General features: G+C 33.6%; 1 protein-coding gene across 1 annotated transcript in view; it reads right to left on the reverse strand.

Moving 5' to 3' along the window:
* The window catches only part of LOC136832084 (protein O-mannosyl-transferase TMTC1-like), a 117,966-nt gene extending 97,414 nt beyond the window's left edge, over positions 1 to 20,552 (reverse strand). Inside the window, exon 1 of the mRNA XM_067092715.1 lies at positions 20,092 to 20,552. The gene's annotated coding sequence lies outside the window, so the exon portion shown is untranslated. The remainder of the gene's footprint in view (positions 1 to 20,091) is intronic.
* Between the last annotated feature and the right edge of the window lie 1,105 nt (positions 20,553 to 21,657).

The raw sequence follows: 21,657 nt of genomic DNA on the forward strand, positions 1-21,657 counted from the left end.
ACACTCACGATCTATTTTTCATTAATTTTTTATAAACCTCAACGAGACTGTATGTTTAGTACACGTCCATACTAATAGTAATTCACACAAACATACACAAACGATGTATGTTTGAGATTCCCTAATGCATAACTTAAATGGGTAAAAGAATCAACTTATAAGTTACCACAAACATTCACATGCATGCTGTGTTTTTCTTCATTAATTTCAATGAATTTCCAAGTGACTGTATTTCTAACACAAGTCTAGACTAATGGCAATTCACACAAACATACACATACGAACGTATGTTTGAGATCCCCTGATGAGCAGCGTAAATGCGTGTACAAATCAACTTACAAATTAATGAATTTTTATAAATTCCTACGAGACTGTATGTTAGTACACGCCCATACTAATAGTAATTCACACAAACATACACAAACAATGTATGTTTGAGATTCCGCGATGCGGCAAAAAAAAAAAAAAAATCACACACACGAATCAATTTATAAACTTTACACGAATTACGCGGATGGCACACACGTCCAAACGCCGGGCTCACCTGTGATTGAAGGTTCGTTTCTGCGTAATGTAATATTAATTACTCGATTTTAAATGTAATTTGATATTTTCAAATGCAATTTGATAAACTGATTGGACTTTATCCCTAATGACTGAGAATATTAAATTACCTTCAGTTATAAGTATGGTATCACTGACCCTTTGAACAACTGGTTAGGGGGAAGGGGGGAAGCAAAATTAATATCATGCACATTGCCTCAATAGGGAACTTGACAATACACTGGGGATGGCCACAACGCGCGTGCACGCACGCATAATTGCACACACACACATACACATGCATACCATGATCAAAGGAATAAAATATAATTGTAATATGATATGTCGAGCAATGAGCTTGCAAGGGAGAAATGATTAACAAACTCACATATAATAATAATAATAATAATAATAATAATAATAATAATAATAATAATAATAATAATAATAATAATTCTAAAAACCTATTTTGATGTAAATGCAAATTATATATATATATATATATATATATATATATATATAAAATATAATATATATATATATATATATATATATATATATATATATATATATATATATATATATTTACAATTATATCGACATGGATTTTTCACCATTTTCAGCCCCTAGCTGCAACCAATTTCATTCCTTTTACTGTACCTACGTTCATATTCCCTGTCTTCCATCTTGCTTTCCTCAACCCTCACCTAACAATTGTTGGAACATTATTTTCAGAGCTGAGTGACCTCATAGGTCCCAACGCTTGGCCTTTGGTCTAAATTATATTCCATTCCAATGTCTAATCAAAGTCAATTTTAAATTAATCGGTGTTTGGGCATTTGCTCATTTTCCGAAAGAGTCGTAAAAATAGGCTCTAGTTGTTTGGGTATTAATTAATTTGGTTTTATGAGATTAAAAAGAAAGAGTTGGAGTGGTTGGACAGCAAGATGAAGAGAGGGATCCGGAAAATAAATGAGATGAAGGACAAGGATCTAAAGGTGGAAATGGGAGATAAAACTAAAGAGTTGCACTAATAAGCAATAGTTAGAGATGTTGGACGGCGGGAATGGAGGTAAAGCAAAGGGATACAAACTTAATTTTGATGTGGGTGTGGTTAGGGCCCGATGGGACGCTGCAAATACCTTTTATTAGTGCATTTAAATAGATCAATATTGAGCCATTAGACCCTGCAAATTCATCTTTTATTAGTGCATTTAAATAAATAAATAAATAAATAAATAAATAAATAGACCCTGTCTTCTCAAGTCATCATATATAAAATTCATTTGAGTTTCTTAGTATATATATTTGTGACTTTTAACACTCTGTATCAGTCCTTCGAAATAAAATAAATAAATAAATAAATAAATAAATAAATAAATAAATAAATAAATAAATAAATATATATATATATATATATATATAAATATATATATATATATTTATAACGTTTCATTCATAATATCCTCATATAATAAAGATATTAAAACCAAGCACTGCATAATATTAAAATATAATATTTAATCAAATTTATATATCAGCATATATAATAATTTATTGTGTGTGTGTTCTATAAGATTCAAAAAACAGTAAAAATATTTAAAACATTTTCCTGTACCTTATCCTCGCAAAGGACAGGCAGTGATAAAGATTTGTGACTTTTAACACTGTTGCATATTTAAGGACGGAACTATCTTTTTTATCATCAGTCCTTTTCATTTCATTATGTACTTGACCTATAAGTGGTTTGATCTTCAAAATAAATAGTTCCTAATAAACCGGTCAGTTCTAAAACTTATTTTTTCTCACCTTGAGTAGCCTCTTCGTACAACCCCACATGTCCCGCTAATCTCAGGCACGTGTGATAAATGAATCTTTCATTCTGAACAGGGATCCGATCAAAAACTATTTTAAGGTTTAGGGCCGGAGAATTCTTTTTGTTATCGTCAAGAACTTTTTCCTGATCATCATGTAAAAAGGGAAGCTGGCAAACATTTTCAATTTTGGTGCTGTCAAACTGATGGTATATATTAGCATTTATTTTCCTTATTTTAAACAATAGTTTTATATTTGTCTGGAAAAGTTCCTGATAATTCAAAAAGAATAACAGTCAAATATATATTCTAGGTCATAAGCATATTGATATACTTTGCAATTATAGGTCAAGTACATAATGAAAACGACCTAACAATCTTGGAGTCCATTATGATAAAAAAGATAGTTCCGTCCTTAAATATGCAATCCTCCTCTGTACAGTTGTTTATTGCCTAAGGTGCGTTGTTTGTTTTACAAAACTCTTTCAGTCATCCTTTGCGAGGATATAGAATAGCCTAAAGTTTTTAGTGTTTTAAATGTTTTAAATATTTTTACTGTTTTTAGAATCTTATAGATATTTTGTACATATTTTTAATGTTTAGATAATTTCCTGTTTTAGATAAATTTGATTAAATATTGCTTAAAATGGATTAAAGAAAGTTCGTTTGTAAAACTTGAGGATGCGATTATGAATCGTGATTAAAATAAATGTAAACGACGAAATGCTTCCCCTGGAGCAAGAGCTGCAGCTCCGTCTTCTAAGGATAAAACAACCATTGTATGAACACATATATGCATATACATATATGTGTATTATATATATAGATAGATAGATAGATAATATATCTACTTAAAAGAAAGAATGATACACCTAACACCTAACTACACGGCCAGGGCTCCTGAGAGAGAGAGAGAGAGAGAGAGAGAGAGAGAGAGAGAGAGAGAGAGAGAGAGAGAGAGAGAGAGAGAAATAATATCGCATTACGGCGTAACCCGAAGACGGGCGGAGTCGTATTTCGGGCGCCTTTCATAGCTAAAGTCGTTAGCAAGAGTTGATCTTGAACATGTGTCGTCTCGGAAGCGGAGTTGCCCAGGCCCGGAGGGGGATTCTACGTCATCATTACGTCGTATTAGGGTCGTCTTAAAAAGAGGGGGGGGCCGACGTTAAAACGTTCAAGGGACGTTCGTCCTGCTTACGGGGGGAAAATTGACGTTAGCAGATGCCTGCTCGCCTTTTATTTCCTTCATGTGGTTTAGAGTGGGAGGGTGCAAATGTCATTTAGGCGGTGTAAGACGGCTGCTGTGAGATAATAATAATAATAATAATAATAATAATAATAATAATAATAATAATAATAATAATAATAATGATGATAATAATAATAATAATAATAATAATAATAATAATAAAGTGAGATTATAATAACAATAATAATAATAACTAATAATGAAAAGAGTGACATAATAATAATAATAATAATAATAATAATAATAATAATAATAATAATAATAATAACATACAAGACAAATTAATACGTAATGTTATTCACATCGGCCTTCACTAATCCTTATATAAAAATAAAGCTGGTTTATTTGTAGATTGATTTTTCTGGCGTTTTCGTGTTGCTTATGTATTTTACTTTGAGTGGGAGGTAATCTGAAGAATATGATGAATCTAGTAGTAGTTTTTTATTTTTATTCTCTTTCATCTTGACTTCAATACATGTTATAAATAAGAAATATTGTGAACCATAGAAAAAAAATTTACTTTATGAAATTATTTCACTACCGAGCTGAAAATTATTTATATGCTATGTTTTTAATTATCATTTCTGTAAAAGAAAACTATTTTGCCGGCTTTGTCTGTCCGTCCGCACTTTTCCTGTCCGCCGTAGATCTTAAACACTACTGAGGCTAGAGGGCTGCAAATTGGTATGTTGATCATTCACCCTCCAATCATCAACCATACCAAATTGCAACCCTCTAGCCTCATTAGTTTTTATTTTATTTAAGATTAAATTAGCCATGATCGTGCTTCTGACAACGATGTAGGATAGGCCACCACCGGGCCGTGATTAAAGTTTCATGGGCCGCGGCTCATACAGCATTATACCGAGACCACCGGAAGATAGATCTATTTTCTGTGACCTGATTATACGCTGTAGCGGCTGTACAGAAAACTCGATTGCGCCGAAGAAACTTCGGCCAATTTTTTACTTGTTTCTTATTGTTCCTATTATTTCAATTTTATTTTCATTACTATTATTATTGTTACTATTATCACTATTACTTCAGCGATTGTTTGGGAATTGTCGTTAACTATTTTTATATTTTATTTCGTGCATCTAGATTGTGTGTATTGTATTGTCTCTACTTTGTATATTCCATGTACATGGCCCGGAGCTGAAATAAAGGACATTATTATTATTATTATTATTATTATTATTATTATTATTATTACCAGTTCGTTGTATGTAGAAATAAGTATAAAAAGGAAAGTGAAAAAAATAACATTAAAGTTTAATAACCAAAGGCTTTTGCATATAATAATAATAATAATAATAAAATAATAATAATAAAATAAAAATTCAACATGTAATTTAATTCTTAAGATTAATTAACTAAAAGACTGAAACCAGAAAATAACAATTTATGAAATTAACTACCCCTTGCTTTCCTAATAACGATATTTGTATAACACTATTTGCTACTTCTGATTCAAAAACTAAATAAATAAATAAATAAAAAGGTGAATTCAGAATCTCTCCAAATCTGCTAGCGGCTTACTTTTTCGGATCACCGGAGCAAAAAATTAATCTTGTCAACATCGATGTAAAAAAAAAAAAGGTGTATTAACTTAGTTCCTCGTAAACCAAAGAGGAACTGTTTCATGTGAAAGTCATATGAAATTGGTCTCTTTGGCTGGGGAAGAGAGAGAGAGAGAGAGAGAGAGAGAGAGAGAGAGAGAGAGAGAGAGAGAGAGAGAGAGAGAGAGAGAGAGAGAAGTCACTAGGATAAAAAGTATTAAGAAGCGATACATATGAAATGTTTATCATGAGTGTTCTACATAATCTTAGATATGTAATTGATTGGTTCTTCGGTATTATTATTATTATTATTATTATTATTATTATTATTATTATTATTATTATTATTATTATTATTCAGGAAATTAAAACCCCTATCCACATGGAACAAGCCCCCTTATAGTGGCCATTGATTTGAAATTCAATAATTGAATAATAATAATTAATAATAATAATAATAATAATAATAATAATAATATTATATTATTATTAATTATTATTATTATTATTATTATTATTATTATTCAATTAAAGCCCCTATTCATATGGAACAAGCCTTATAGTAATATTGACTTGAAATTCGATAATATAATAATAATAATAATAATAATAATAATAATAATAATAATAATAATAATAATAACATCCATCATTTCACGAGAAAAACAAACTCCACCAAAATGAGTCAGATACACTTGAATATTCCGAGAACAATTTAGCGAAAGCAGCATTCGTTTTAACCTACCACGAACGCTGACCATCTTTAAATACGAACGGCCATGACTACTGTGATGCTTATCATAAATTCCTTCCCTCCACTGGCCACTTGAGCGCTTCGTGGTATCATGTAATTATCTAATTGATTAAGTAATTATCTAATGGCATTATGTAATTGTGTAATTACTATGATACTGTGCAAGTTTTCTTGGACAATTAAGCCTGGGACTGATGTACACACCCTCTTGGGGAAATTAAGTAATTATGTCTTTTTACTATATTGTTTTATGTGATCCTCGAGTGACAAGCGTGGATTAATGTAAAATGACTTCCGTGATGGAAAAGTATCAACTCTGCTGGAGAGAGAGAGAGAGAGAGAGAGAGAGAGAGAGAGAGAGAGAGAGAGAGAGAGAGAGAGAGAGAGAGAGAGATGCATAACTTAACTCACAATGATGTCATTGGAATGAAAGAATATTTAAAAATCCAGAGAGAGAGAGAGAGAGAGAGAGAGAGAGAGAGAGAGAGAGAGAGAGAGGGTCCACTTAACTGACTCTCACTAAAGTCACTGCAATGAATGAACGTTTAAAAAATCCCAGAGAGACGAGAGAGAGAGAGAGAGAGAGAGAGAGAGAGAGAGAGAGAGAGAGAGAGAGAGAGAGAGAGAGAGAGAACGTAGATTCCTAGACTGAAGTTGAGAGACAATAAATAAATTACAATTTAAATAATTCTCCCAGTAATAACAATCACCACGTACGAAACCGCATCACAACAACAACAAAAAATCGATAATTACGGAGGTCTCTCTGTAATTCAATGTAATTAAAATGCTTGTGACATTAGCTTGTGATCCCCCATTACTTTTTAAACAGAGGTAAACACAACACAACTCACCTTTGGCGGTTGTTTAAACTCGCAAATGCTGCTTCAGTGATAGAAATGTCATCAAAGGGACTCTTGGGTAATGAAATTTCATGCATCTGTCTAAATTAACTGGCGTTGCCTTTCATCGTGATGCAGAGTTTGTTTGGGTCCCCTGAAATGGCAAGTTGGCTTTCACTGAGGCAAAAAAAAAAAAAAATAAAATAAAATAAAATAAAAAAATAAAATAAAGGCAAGTATTTATAGCAGAAATAAAAATCTACAACCAAATTCAAGTTGGTAAAAGGAGAAATATTGATAAGATCTTCCAAACAATTGTGGATCAAAACTAAATATGACAGTAAAAGAAAAAAAAGAATAATTACAACAGAAATAAATTTCGACAACCAATTAAATTTGGTAAAAGCAGAAACATTGATAAGATCTTCCACACGACTGTTGATCAAAATTAAACCTGAAAATCAAAAAAAAGAGAATAATTACAATAGAAACAAATTACAACGAACAAGAGTAAAGTTGGTAAAAGGAGAAATACTGATAAAATCTTAGGAACCATTGGTTTAATCGAAATTCAACTTGAAAACTCGAGATCTGACAAAGAGTTGGTTAACCAAAACTACAATTGGAAAATCGAAAGTCAGCCAAGAGAAAAATCAGATAATAAAATCAGATAATTATATAATGAATATAACTGAAAACAGCAAAAGAGTAAAACTACTAAAAGGAGGAATATTGGTGAAATCTCGCAAACAACTCTTGATCAGACTTGAACTGAAAATTGAAAATTTATCAAAGTGAAAAAATTACATGATAAAAGCAAATAATTACAATCAAGGTAAGTGAATAGCAAGGAGTAAATTTACTAAAAAGAAAAATGTTGACTGACTTAAAAACATGGACAATAAAAAAAACTATCCTTTGAGATTTTACAGCCCATTTTTTAAACTCAACCAAGATCTTTCCTTTTATCAACTTTATTTTTTATTCACTGTTATCTTTAATTATTTGCTTTTATCATCTGACTTTTCCCTTTGCTGATTTTTAAGTTTTCAAATTTAATTTTGCTTAACCAATAATTTGCAAGATTTTATCAGTGTTTCTTTAACCAACTTTATTTCTCCTTCTACTAACTTTGCTTAGGATTCCTTGACTGACTTGAAAAATGGACAATAAGAAAAAATCCATAAACAAAATTAAACGATAAGAAAGGAAATTTACACAACAAGAGAACCAGATGACAAATGGAATAATTATCTATCTTTTTCTTGAGTAAACGCTACAGAAACACAATCGCAAAGTTGCAGTATACCATTAGCAAGTCACTTTCCAAGCCTTCAATTAAATTCCTCCTCCCCCCCCCTTTTTTTTTAGAATTCTAAAGACATACACTTGCATTCATTCTTTAGCAGCTGAATGGCAGATGAAACCTAGTGCAGAAAACTGCACTAAACAGGGGATGGTTCAAGGGAGATTATTATTATTACGAGCTTGCTGGGGCGGGCGTGTGTTACATGCGCTGGGACCCGGCGCTGCTGTCTCCCCTACCCTCCCAGTCCCCTACCTACCCCTACTCCACCCAGGGAGGACAAACAGGTTTGCACGAGGAGAATGGATGTCTCCCCTACCCTCCCGTTCCCATACCTACTCCGCCCCCTGGGGCAGACACACCGGTTATTATTATTATTATTATTCAGAACATTAACCCTATTCATAAGGAACAAGACCACCAAAGGGGCCACTGACTTGAAATTCAAGCTTCCAAAGAATATTACTTTGTTCACTTGAAAGGCGTAACAGAAGGTAATAGGAATTACAGAAAGAAGAGATCAGTTATTAGAAAAGAAAAAAATAAATTAACAAATTAATGAAATGGATAAAAATGTTGGTAAATTACAAAAACAAGGAATATTGCTTTAGGGTAGTAACGCACAGCTGCATTTGAAACTTAACTGGATTTTACAGCATCTATACTTTTGATAAGTTTCAATGTATTATCAATAGGTTCTCTGACATAGATATTATATTCCAGTTAGTTAAATTACAAGACAAAAGAAGGGAATATAATATATTTCTTTATGTCTCGAAATACTTTAGTTTCTTCTCCATTTCTTTATTATTTGCAATTTTCTTTAATTTCGTCTATCTCCTTCCCAGTCGACCCCCTTTCAACAGCTGTCATCCTCTCTTGCAAATCTATCAACTTTAACTAACTGTTTATTTTCATCTTCATTTTTATATTATTTAATAAAAAACCAATCTGTAATTACAAAATGAAGGAGACAAGGAGACAACGCGTTGTTAAGGAATATTATTAAGAACTTTTGGTACTGAATGAAATTCTAAAGGAAGTGCATTTGGTGGGATTTGTAGCCGTTCGATTCGAGGTCTTAGGAGTATTCCATTATAAAATTCGAGGTCTTAGGAGTTATTCATTATAAAAAGTCACTATAAAAAAGTTATCATAAAAGTCATTATCAAAAGTAATTTTATTCGTTATTAAAGCTGTCAGTCACACAAGATTTTTAATGTCCGTAATTTTTTTCTATTAAATTAAAGAATGTATTGTGATTCCTCTCTCTCTCTCTCTCTCTCTCTCTCTCTCTCTCTCGTTTTGAAATGTCGAATAAAATCACAGGCAATGTAAAAAAAACCATTTGCGAAAATTAATAAAAATCAATAAAGTATATGAACAATATCATTGGAGCAGATGAACAGAACCATCGTACCATATGAATAACGTCAATTAAGGCATATGAACAAAACCATTGGAGCATATGAACAAAATCATTGGAGAACGTGAACAAAATCACTGGAGCATATGAACAAAATCATTGTGGCGTATGAACAAAATCACTGGAACACGGCCAAAACTATTGGAGCATATTAACAAACATTTGAAGCGAATGAACAAAAGTATTGGCGAATATGAATAAAATCATCGGAGCACATGAACAAAATAATTTGAAGCATATGAACAAAATCATTGGAGCATATGAACAAAAACCACTTGAGCATATGAACAAAATCATTGGAGAACATGAACAAAAACACTGGAGCATATGAACAAATTCATCGGAGCACATGAACAAAATAATTTGAGGCATATGAACAAAATCATCGGAGCACATGAACAAAACCACTTGAGCATATGAACAAAATCATTGGAGCATATGAACAAAAACACTGGAGCATATGAACAAAATCATTGGAGCATATGAACAAAACCACTTGAGCATATGAACAAAAACACTGGAGCATATGAACAAAATCATTGGAGCATATGAACAAAACCACTTGAGCATATGAACAAAATCATTGGAGCATATGAACAAAATCATTGGAGCATATGAACAATATCATTTGAAGCATATCAACAAAAGCATTGCGGCATATGAACAAAACCATTGGAGCATATTAACAAAATCATTTGAGACATATGAACAAAATCATCGGAGCCTATGAACAAAATCATTTGAGACACAGGAACAACCTCACAGGAGCAATGAACAAAAGAATTGTGGCCTATGAGCACATTCATTTGAGTCATATGAACAATACCATTGGAGCATATGAGAATAACCATTACGGTGCATGAACAAAATCATTGGAGCACATAAACAAAATACTTGGGAAATCAACTCACGAGAAAGAAAAGTCGATGTTTCCCAAACTCATTAAGTCTCAATTTTACGTTAATTTCATATCCCGAAAGCAACTCGCTATTCTCCTTCTTCCTCTTGCGGAAAACTTCGGGTCGCCAAAGACACGCACTGATAAGGCAAAATCACGTCGGCGGAAGCTCATTAAACTCTCATACAAAAAGCCTTTGAAAGGATTTTCAACGCTCGCTACTCCAGACTATAGTTGGAAATGAGTGCCAACATCCAATCAAACTGTCTCTAATGAAAAAGCAATTCATTGTTGATGACTGGTGAAGAAACGGCATTGGTGCTTTTTCTTTGCTACGCCATTTCACTCTGGCAATCTGTGGTTCCTCTTCCTTATTGGAATTCAAATATAAACTTTAGGCCAAACGTAAAGCGATGGGTCCTATAAGGTCATTCAGCGCTGGAAATAATGTGGAGTCAATTGTTGTGAGAGGGTGAAAAGGAAGATGGAAGAAAGAGAATATGAACGGAGGTACAATAAAAGGAATGAAAGGGGTTGCAGCTAGGGGCCGAAGGGACGCTGCAAAGGACCTTAAGTAATGCCTACAATGCACAGCGTGAGGTGCAATGACGGCACTACCTCCCTACTATTTCTAATTGGAATAGATAGCCAGTGACCCGAAATGTTGGCAAATAGTCTGTCTTTCTGAAAAGTGTTATGAATTCTAGATTTCCCATTATAATGTGTTTATTCTGATGCCGAATTTTTTCTGTTTTTGGAAAAGTGTAAGCGAGGTATATCTTCTATTGTTCCAGATCTCCCATTATCCAGAAATGGTCAAGAGAGCGCCACAAGAGAAAGACAATGCTTGCATTACCTATCATAAGTATCCATTTACTTTAATGCTTTTGGTACATTGTCGTAAATGTGTTACTTTCCTACACTGAAACAAGCTGCATTCTAGGACTTTATGTGGTCTTTCTGAGCATGAATGACTTCATTATTGCTCATAAAATGGTCATCATCCTGGCGGGATTTCATTTTAGCGAGGGGACCAGAAGTCAGATGGGGCCAGGTAGGTTTAAACAGAATGTATGAGGCCAAGTATCATGGTCAACGTTGGTTGCTTCATGTACTGTGCTGAGCTGCGTAGACAGGGCCAATTTTTTCCTGGAGGAACAAGACGCTCCCGACCACATCTTTCTTCTGTGTATCATCTTGATTGCCCTTTTTCCTCCTCTAGTTACTGCAATTCTGATGTACAACATTCCCAACACATGGTTTAATCGTTTTCCAAGTAGTCTGCATTGATGAAACCTTCTGAAACCCAAAAGACAAGGACTGTCACCATTCTAACAGGTGACATTCAGCCTGAATTTTTAAGAGGTGGAGATCCCGTGCGTTTCTGTTGCCTGCTATGAATGAATCTTTGACCCCGCGGTTCAGAGTCGTGGTCTCTTTTTCCCATCCTGGTTACCAATCTCCGGTGAACTCTACCCTGGTTTCGGAATTCGAGGTACCTACACTTTGCAAACCTTGCTCATTCCCAACATGTCAGCCAGACAGAGTGCTATGAGACATCACGGATGTGCGCTTACTTGGTTCTCTGTATGTTATATTAATTCAGGCATTATAGTGGGTTTGTTATTTATATAACAACAAAACCAAACTGAAAAACACATAATTTTATGTGAAGACTATGAAGAACAATCGCGATCTTTATTGATGAGGATAAACTAAGGCCCTTTCCTTGATATATTGATATATTGTTAAAAATATACTAAAGAGTATTTTTAAAAATACACTTTACTAAATGTTTAAAAATACACTTTACTAAATTTTAAAAAATACGCTTCAGTATATTTTAAAAATACACATCGATATAGTTTTCAAAAGACACTTGAGTATGTTTCTAAAAATACCCTTCAGTATATTATGAAAATGCACTTCATTATTTTCTTAAAAATACATTTCCGTATATTTAAAAAATTACAAGTCAGTATATTGTTAAAAATATACCTCAGTTTCTTAAACTTTACGAGGACAAATGTTCTTAATGAAAAAAAAAAAAAACCGCATTTAAGTATATTTCCTAACAAGAAATATACTTGTCGAAAAACTACAAGAAAACTACTTGTCAGAAAAGGTAACTGAAGTACGTTTCCTTACAAACAACAAAAATATATTTGTCTAAAAAGGGAACGTTAGTCTATTTCTTAAAAAGAAACATATCTGTCAAAAAATGGAGGTGAAGTATATCTCTTACCAAGAAACGTACTTGTCCAAAAAGGGAAGTGAAGTATATTTCTTAACAAGAAATATACTTGACTAAAAAGGGGAGTGAAGTGTATTTCTTAACAAGAAATATATACTTATCCAAAAAGGGGAAGTGAAGTACATTTCTTACCATGACATATACTTGTCCAAAAAGATAATTGAAGTACATTTCTTAACGAGAAATATACTTGTCAAAAAAGGGGAGTGAAGCATATTTCTTAACAAGAAATATACTTGTCCGAAATGGGAAGTGAGAAATATACTTGTCCAAAAAGGGAAGTGAAGAATATTTCTTAACAAGAAATATATACTTGTCCAAAAAGGGAAGTGAAGTATATTTCTTACCAACAAATATACTTGTCCATAAAGGGAAGTGAAGTATATTTCTTACCAAGAAATATATACTTGTCCAAAAAGGGGAAGTGAAGTACATTTCTAACCAAGAAATATACTTGTCCGAAAAGGTAATTGAAGTACATTTCTTAACGAGAAATATACTTGTCCAAAAAGAGAAGTGAAGCAGTTTCTTAACAAGAAATATACTTGTCAAAAAAAGGGAAGTGAAGTTTATCTCTTACCAAGAAATATACTTGTCCAAAAAGGGAAGTGAAGTCTATCACTTACCAAGAAATATACTTGTCCAAAAAGGGCAGTGAAGCATATTTCTTAACAAGAAATATACTTGTCAAAAAAGTGTATTTAAGTACTTAACAGGAAAAAAGAACTTACTTTATACACATAGCCTTAAACCTTGGAGAATCAGCCGGGCATTTGAAAAAGATTCCTCTTTCTCACGAACAACAGAACAACACTTTTTTTCTGGACTAGATTGTTAATGAAAGCCTTCGCGTAATCACGGTTTCGAGGATTAATTCTGAAATAACTCACTCAGCAATTAATACATGTAATACTAATGAGTTCCGTGAAATCCAAAATAATCCTTTCTATCGATGTTAATGAGATGCTCTCTTTCATTTGTAATGAATTAATTTCACTCGCGCGTGTTATTTGCGTTGTTGTAATAATTCGTTGTTATAATTCGGCATTGTTTGAATATTCCTGTTATTACTTCTGTTTTGCATTTTTACAGTTCTGCATTCATGTAGTATTTCAGAAAACCTTTTATTTTTGCCTTTTGATTCTTAGTCTATCGTATTTCTTGTTTGGTATTAGTACAGGTTTGTATTCATATCATGTTCCAAAAACCCTGTTATATTTTTGTGTTTTGATTCTTACTTCATCGTATTTCAAAAAGCATTTTATAATTATGCGTTTTGAATCTTAATTCTGGAATCTGACTTGTAAATTTACTTGTCAAATCCGCACAAACACATGCATATATTTTCTAGCGGTTATGACACTTCCCTCACTTGGACGGCAAAAAGGGTTTCCAAAGTAAGTGTAACTGCCTCATCCTAAAGTATTGTTGCAAACCAGCAATGTAGCAAACTTGAGTTATAGAAATTTGTGGACATTAACTTCCCTGATTTTTAATTTTCTGTAAAAGAAAACTACTGTGCCGGCTTTGTCTGTTCGTCCGCACTTTATTCTGTCCGCGTTTTTTCTGTCCGCCCTCAGATCTTAAAAACTATAGAGGCTAGAGGGCTGCAAATTGGTATGTTGATCATCCACCCTCCAATCATCAAATATACCAAATTGCAGCCCTCTAGCCTCAGCAGTTTTTATTTTATTTAAGGTTAAAGGTAGCCTTAAACGTGCTTCTGGCAACGATATGGGATAGGCCACCACCGGAACGTGGTTAAAGTTTCATGGGCCGCGGCTCATATAGCATTATACCGAGACCACCGAAACATAGATCTGTTTACGGTGGCCTTGATTATACGCTGTAGCGGCTGTACAGAAAACTCGATTGCGCCGAAGAAACTTCGGCGCATTTTTTACTTGCTTTACGTTAGGTTTCATCATGAATATATAAATGATGTTATTACGTGAGGTTAAACCATGAATCTTTACCTTGATATTCATCCTCAATGTGTAAAGGTCCCTCATTACAACGAATCATTGATACAATGATACACTGATGCATTGATGCAATGATACAACAGGTAAAATACTGTAGAGTCAGTAGGGAGAAAAAGAAGGAATGTGATAAATAATGATAAGAAGAAGCCTGTCCTGCAAATATGTGACTCGAACTTGAGTAGGTCTAAAAAAATGTCATAAGTTGAAAGAAAGAAAAAGAGTAGGGGAGAAAACAGTTCCCTGAGGAACTCCACTAGTGGTAAGGAAAGGGGCGGACCTATCAACCACGCCAACTACAACAGCAAAAGAACACAGCTGGCATGAAAACAAATAAATGAATAAAATCTTCAGAGAGAAAGAATGAAAGTATCAGTAGGAAGTTTAGTTACACGGGCTTTATACAAAAAGAAAGACTTTCTGAAGTTAAGAAAGAAAGAAGACATACGATTTTATTAACGTAATGAGAAACAATGATCAGTCGCGATTTCCACGCACACACTCAGAGAGAGAGAGAGAGAGAGAGAGAGAGAGAGCAGATTTATTTTTCTATCTATCTATCTATCTATCTATCTATCTATCTATCTATCTATCTATCTATCTAGAGAGAGAGAGAGCAGATTTATTTTTCTATCTATCTATCTATCTATCTATCTATCGAGAGAGAGAGAGAGAGAGAGAGAGAGAGAGAGAGAGAGAGAGAGCAGATTTATTTTCTATCTATCTATCTATCTATCTAGAGAGAGAGAGAGAGAGAGAGAGAGAGAGAGAGAGAGAGAGAGAGAGAGAGAGAGCAGATTTATTTACCTGTCTCTCTATCTATCTATTTATCTATCTATCTATCTATCTATCTATCTATCTATCTATCTATCGAGAGAGAGAGAGAGAGAGAGAGCCCGTCTCAGAGACTCCAGATCTAACAAGAGTCAGAGAAAGAGAGAAAGAGAGCGAAAGATAGGGAGACAGCTGGGATTTATATCTCAGTCAGCTGTTCCAACCAATCTTCCTCTCGAAACTTTACTCCTCTACTAATGACAAAACCATTACCCTTGACAGCCAGCAGGATAGCACAGATACCAGATGACGTAATCGTTGCTCAAAAAAAATATCACCTCATCCAGTGCAATAAGACGTAATTTGTATCCTTAAGAGAGATATGGAATGGTCCACTAGGTGAGGTATACTGGGAAATGCCTATTGATTTGCAATGTCGTATAATGGCCTAGCTCTGCGATTTATCATGTATACTTACCTGCATATGCAATAGTTCGTGACGTTTACCAGAAGATAATGCTGCCCTCTGTTTTATGCTTTTTGTTTTGCAGGAATTGCAAAGCAGGTCATGTACGGCTGTCATATATTAGGCATTGCAAGATAACTTGGTATATTCACAGAGATAATTATATATATATATATATATATATATATATATATATATATATATACTCGTATATATATATATACTCAATATATATATATATATATATATATATATATATATATATATATATATATATATATATATATATATATATATATATATATATATATATATATATATATGAGCATGTGCGTGTTAGTATGTGAACATGTGCTTTTGTTTAAAAATATATGGCAATTCAGATACGAGCAGAAACTCCGACTGTCTGTAAGAAAAAACAAGTAAAAAATGAGCCGAATTGTCTTGGAGCAATCGTTTTTCCTGTACAGCCGTTACAGCGTATAATCAAGGCCACCGAAAATAGATCTATCTTTCAGTGGTCTCGGTATAATGCTGTATGAGCCGCGGCCCATGAAACTTTAACCACGGTCCGGTGGTGGCCTATCCTATATCGTTGCCAGAAGCAGGATTATGGCTAAATTTAACATTAATAAAATAAAAACTACTGAGGCTAGAGGGCTGTAATGTGGTATGTTTGATGATCTGAGGGTGGATGATCAACATACCAATTTTCAGCCCTCTAGCCTCAGTAGTTTTTAAGAACTGAGGGTGGACAGAAAAAAAGAGGACAGAAAAAGTGCGGACAGAGTAAAGTGCGGACGGACAGACAAATCCGGCGCAATAGTTTACTTTTACAGAAAACTAAAAGTGTCGAAAGAAAATAGAAATAAAAGCAATCTAACTTAAATTGATCATGAAATGATACAGAAAATATTGGAAGGCATCAAACAAGTCAATACTTTAAGTCTAAAAACATTTAATACTCTATGAAAGTCAGAATTATTGAACACCTGCAAAGTACGTTTTGGGTGAGGACAAAAGTATAACTAATTACGAAGTCTACTGATAATGGCCACAAAGGGGAAAATACTGACCACCTTGACTTCCAACATAAGAAATGAAATGTAGGGAGTGACTCGTTATACTGCAACACTCGGTTTCCCAGTGATTCCCGATACATTTTCCATGCGAAAAACCTTTAAAATCCGAAGCAGAAAATGAGAGGAAGAACCCCTTTCAACGTCCATGGGTTCGAACCGAGCTTAGAACCATTCTCGTTCACCAAAAACTAGGGGTTGCAAAAGCCTAATGAGTATTACGTTAAACACCTCAGAAGTCCTGCATTATTTCAAAATACAACTGTCCTGAGCAGAGCAAATAATAACTGATGCTGAAGGTTAGCAGTCAACAAATTCAACTATGCAAACGGTTTGGTTAAAAGATAAAAATGAATGGTGAGATTTTATTTCATGACAAAGGGAGGTGGGAACAGCACTGGAAAATAATTACAAGAAAACCATCACAAAATGTTGACTGGAGTTTTATCGATAACACTGATGAACAGCATTGTAAATGTGATGAATTCGTTCGTGAAATGGGAGGTTTTCATGGTGAAATAATTCAGAAAAAAACACTGGGAAAACAATTTATATAAAAAAAGGAACTGCATCATACTGAATGGGATTTAATCATTTTACAGCAATCAACAAATTCGTGAACATGATTTTGGATCAACATGAATGATAATTTATTCCGCTACAGTACTTCCTTATCAAAGAGTTATATAATCGTATATGAGGGATGAGGCTGATACTGAGGATCCATTTCAACGGTAAAAAATTTACATTTAACATAAAATCAGTTTTCTATCTTAGTATATAATATGTATTTGGTGTTAGTTATTTCAACAGTAAGAAATCTACATTTAACATAAAATCAACATAGTTTTCTATCTTAGTATAGCCTATGTGTATTTGGTATTAGTTATTTCAACAGTAAAAAATTAACATTTAACATAAAATTAACATAATTTTCTATTATACTCTTGCATGAGGAGTGAAGCTTATACTGAGATGCATTGCAACGTAAAAATAATTAAATTTTAACACAAAATTTACATAATTTTCCAACTGGTTATATATAATTGCTTTTTATTCCATTTTTCATTTAAATATACAGTACGTAACGCGTAATTATTTATTCAAATAGTTAATTACATGAAAACAAAATTTTAAATTTTCTAAACATGATTACAAAATGAAACAGCAAAACATACACGAAATCAGTGAAAGCTAAACAGCAATGTAACAGATTTTCACCTCCATCACGAAATTAAAGAACTTCCCCAATTAATTCAGTAAGAGAGAGAGAGAGAGAGAGAGAGAGAGAGAGAGAGAGAGAGAGAGAGAGAGAGAGAGAGAGATATCGAATCTTCTGTTATTGCCAAGATACGGTATACACTACAGAGAGAACTTTACTAATAAATCAGCTGGGAGAGAGAGAGAGAGAGAGAGAGAGAGAGAGAGAGAGAGAGAGAGAGAGAGAGAGAGAGAGAGAGAGAGAGAGAGGAAATCCTAGAACTCATCTTTTGTTGTTGCTAGGATATGATATAAATAGTAGGGAGGACTTCCCAAATAAATCAGAGAGAGAGAAAGAGAGAGAGAGAGAGAGAGAGAGAGAGAGAGAGAGAGAGAGAGAGAGAGACTTATCTCCCACTACTGGCAGGATATGACGTAAATAATGAGCAATTCCAAAATAAATGAGAGAGAGAGAGAGAGAGAGAGAGAGAGAGAGAGAGAGAGAGAGAGAGAGAGAGAGAGAGAAATCCTAGATCTTATCTCCCGTTATTGGTAGGATATAATCTACATAACACAACCACTTAATCGATAGGACTTCAGATCAAAGGAGAGACGAAGTGTTCGTATGAGTGTCGCAGACAGCGAAGGATATATCGGTATTCAATAGAACAACACTTCAAAAGAGAGAGAGAGAGAGAGAGAGAGAGAGAGAGAGAGAGAGAGAGAGAGAGAGAGAGAGAGAGAGAGAGAGAGAGTCTCTGAAGATATTCCAATAATCGACATTGTCACCCTACTCACAAGATTTCTAAAGAATACAAGATTCCTTTTTTCTTTCTTATTCAGGGCAAAATGACCCAACACAATCTCCTTTATCGTTTTCAAATAGCAGGGCGCATTACAGAATGCATTACGTTTTATGACATTTATATGTGATTTTGGGTGCGTAACGGGTAACTGATTTAATTTAGTATTTTGATTGTATTACGTATTTGTTACGTTTACAAACATACACGTGTATGTATGTATGTAGCCTATGTATGTATGTATATATATATGTATGTATATATGTATATATATATATATATATATATATATATATATATATATATATATATATATATATATATATATATATATATATATATATATATATATATACATATATATATATAATACATATATATATATATATATATATATATATATATATATATATATATATATATATATATATATATATATATATATATATACGTACTGTATATATGATTTTTATCACATCCAAAACATTATTTCAAGTAAGGCTGGTTTACGAAATACTAAGTTACTTTAGTAACTCATTTACCGTCTTTGACTAATGTATTTTTGCCATAGTTATAAACACTATTTAATATGTCTGTTTATATGTAATTTGATGATTAACGTTGTCTTGTAACATTATATACTCATGTATACATATATATATATATATATATATATATATATATATATATATATATATATATACATATATATATTGATAGCTGAATATATAATGTTACGGTTACCAATTCAAGGTGGCCTGAAAATTATCGTGTACATACATACATATATATATATATATATATATATATATATATATATATATATATATATATATATATATATATATATATATATATATATATATATATATATATATATATATATATATATATATATATATATACACATTAGTTTATTTAATTGTATATGTGTTTTATAAAGGACACTTATTCATCTACAAATCTTTATTAGTATTATTTATATTTAAAAACAAGACAAATACAACTAAAAATGTATGCATGTTCGTGATTTGATAATTTAATCTTATACAGTATATACTGACATTATCACATTATAAATGTCAATGACCTAACCATAAAATTTAGTGATTAAATAATTTACTGTAAATCTATTTCCTCACCTTGATGAAGATCGGGGCTGCCCTGACTGTCACAGGTAAATGACCTGAGATGAGAACCAGGTTAATTTGCGATTAACAAGATCAACATCTACTCAGTATCTTTGTATCTTGTTCCTTATCTCCTCATCTTCTAGCAGTGACTGAGAGCGAATGAGAGTACATTAAATATACTGAATCACGTCTACGTTTGCAATATATATTATTTTATAATTCTAGAAATTTTAAAAGCCGATGGGAGGATCTAGATCAGTCACGTCAGTTCTGAGACAGACGAACGAACATCACCAAAATCAACTTGGGTCAATCAGTCAAGTCAGGTCAACACTGGCACTCTGAATGGGGCACCCTCCTTAGTAGACCGGCCGCGCTCGTGCGCCTCTGAATTTCGGTACTCTCTCACGCTGCCGTCCGTACGCGGCGGAGTTGGCCGCCTGACTGGGCCAACGTCAGGTCTGGTTGGCACCGTGTGGCACTCACTCACGCACAAACGAACACATACACAAACACACGGCGGCAGGAGGAGGATAAGGTAAAGGAGAGAGAGAGAGAGAGAGAGAGAGAGAGAGAGAGAGAGAGGTGGGGAGAGAGAAAGGAGGAGGAGGAGTAGGAGGAGGAGTGCCAAGGTGCCTAGGGGGGACACCGCCCCCTACTGCAGCCTCACGAGAGAGAGAGAGAGAGAGAGAGAGAGAGAGAGAGAGAGAGAGAGAGAAGCATAATATTTTCTTCCCGGCAACACCACCTGCCCGGCTCCGCCGCCGTCACCACCTGCATCGCTATACAGTAAGGTCCTGGGCTCTCTCTCTCTCTCTCTCTCTCTCTCTCTCTCTCTCTCTCTCTCTCTCTCTCCTCCGATTCGTAACAGCAGGATTGAATGAGATGTCTTGCAGTGAAGGGGAAGTGGAATCTGAGTTGGTGGTGATGCGTTTCGAAAAAAAAAAAAAAACTTCGCTTGAGAATTATTAGTCTCGTCCGGTAATCTGGAAAGTTGGAAGGGGGTTAATTCTCTCTCTCTCTCTCTCTCTCTCTCTCTCTCTCTCTCTCTCTCTCTCTCTCTCTCTCTCTCTGGATGCCTGTCTGTCTTGAAACTTTAGTGTTGTATCACCATTTTCCACTATTTTGAGATGATTTCGTCTACATGCGAGGTACAAGAGAGAGAGAGAGAGAGAGAGAGAGAGAGAGAGAGAGAGAGAGAGAGAGAGAGAGAGAGAGAGAGAGAGAGAGCAAAATTATATACAAAAGTATAAGTAAATGAAAACGTAAGCTATCATGAACATTGCAATATTTCTCCTGCAGATATTAGTAAACATTAAATATAGATATTATATATCTCATTCATAGCCAAATAGTGTATGTAAACATTCTTATTAAAAATACAAACATTTTAATCATATTTGCTAATTTAAGTATTCGAGAAATATTTTCGCTCCATAAATAACGCTTAGGAGAAAAAAAATAGAAAAAAATAAGAATAAAAAAACTGCCAGGGAAAGTCTCAAAAAATTACTAAAATAAATACATGAAGAAATAAAAGGACGCAACAATGAACAGTCAAAATGAAAATGAAGG

This window comes from Macrobrachium rosenbergii, chromosome 49, assembly GCF_040412425.1.
Source record: "Macrobrachium rosenbergii isolate ZJJX-2024 chromosome 49, ASM4041242v1, whole genome shotgun sequence".
Classification (NCBI taxonomy): Eukaryota; Metazoa; Arthropoda; class Malacostraca; order Decapoda; family Palaemonidae; genus Macrobrachium; species Macrobrachium rosenbergii.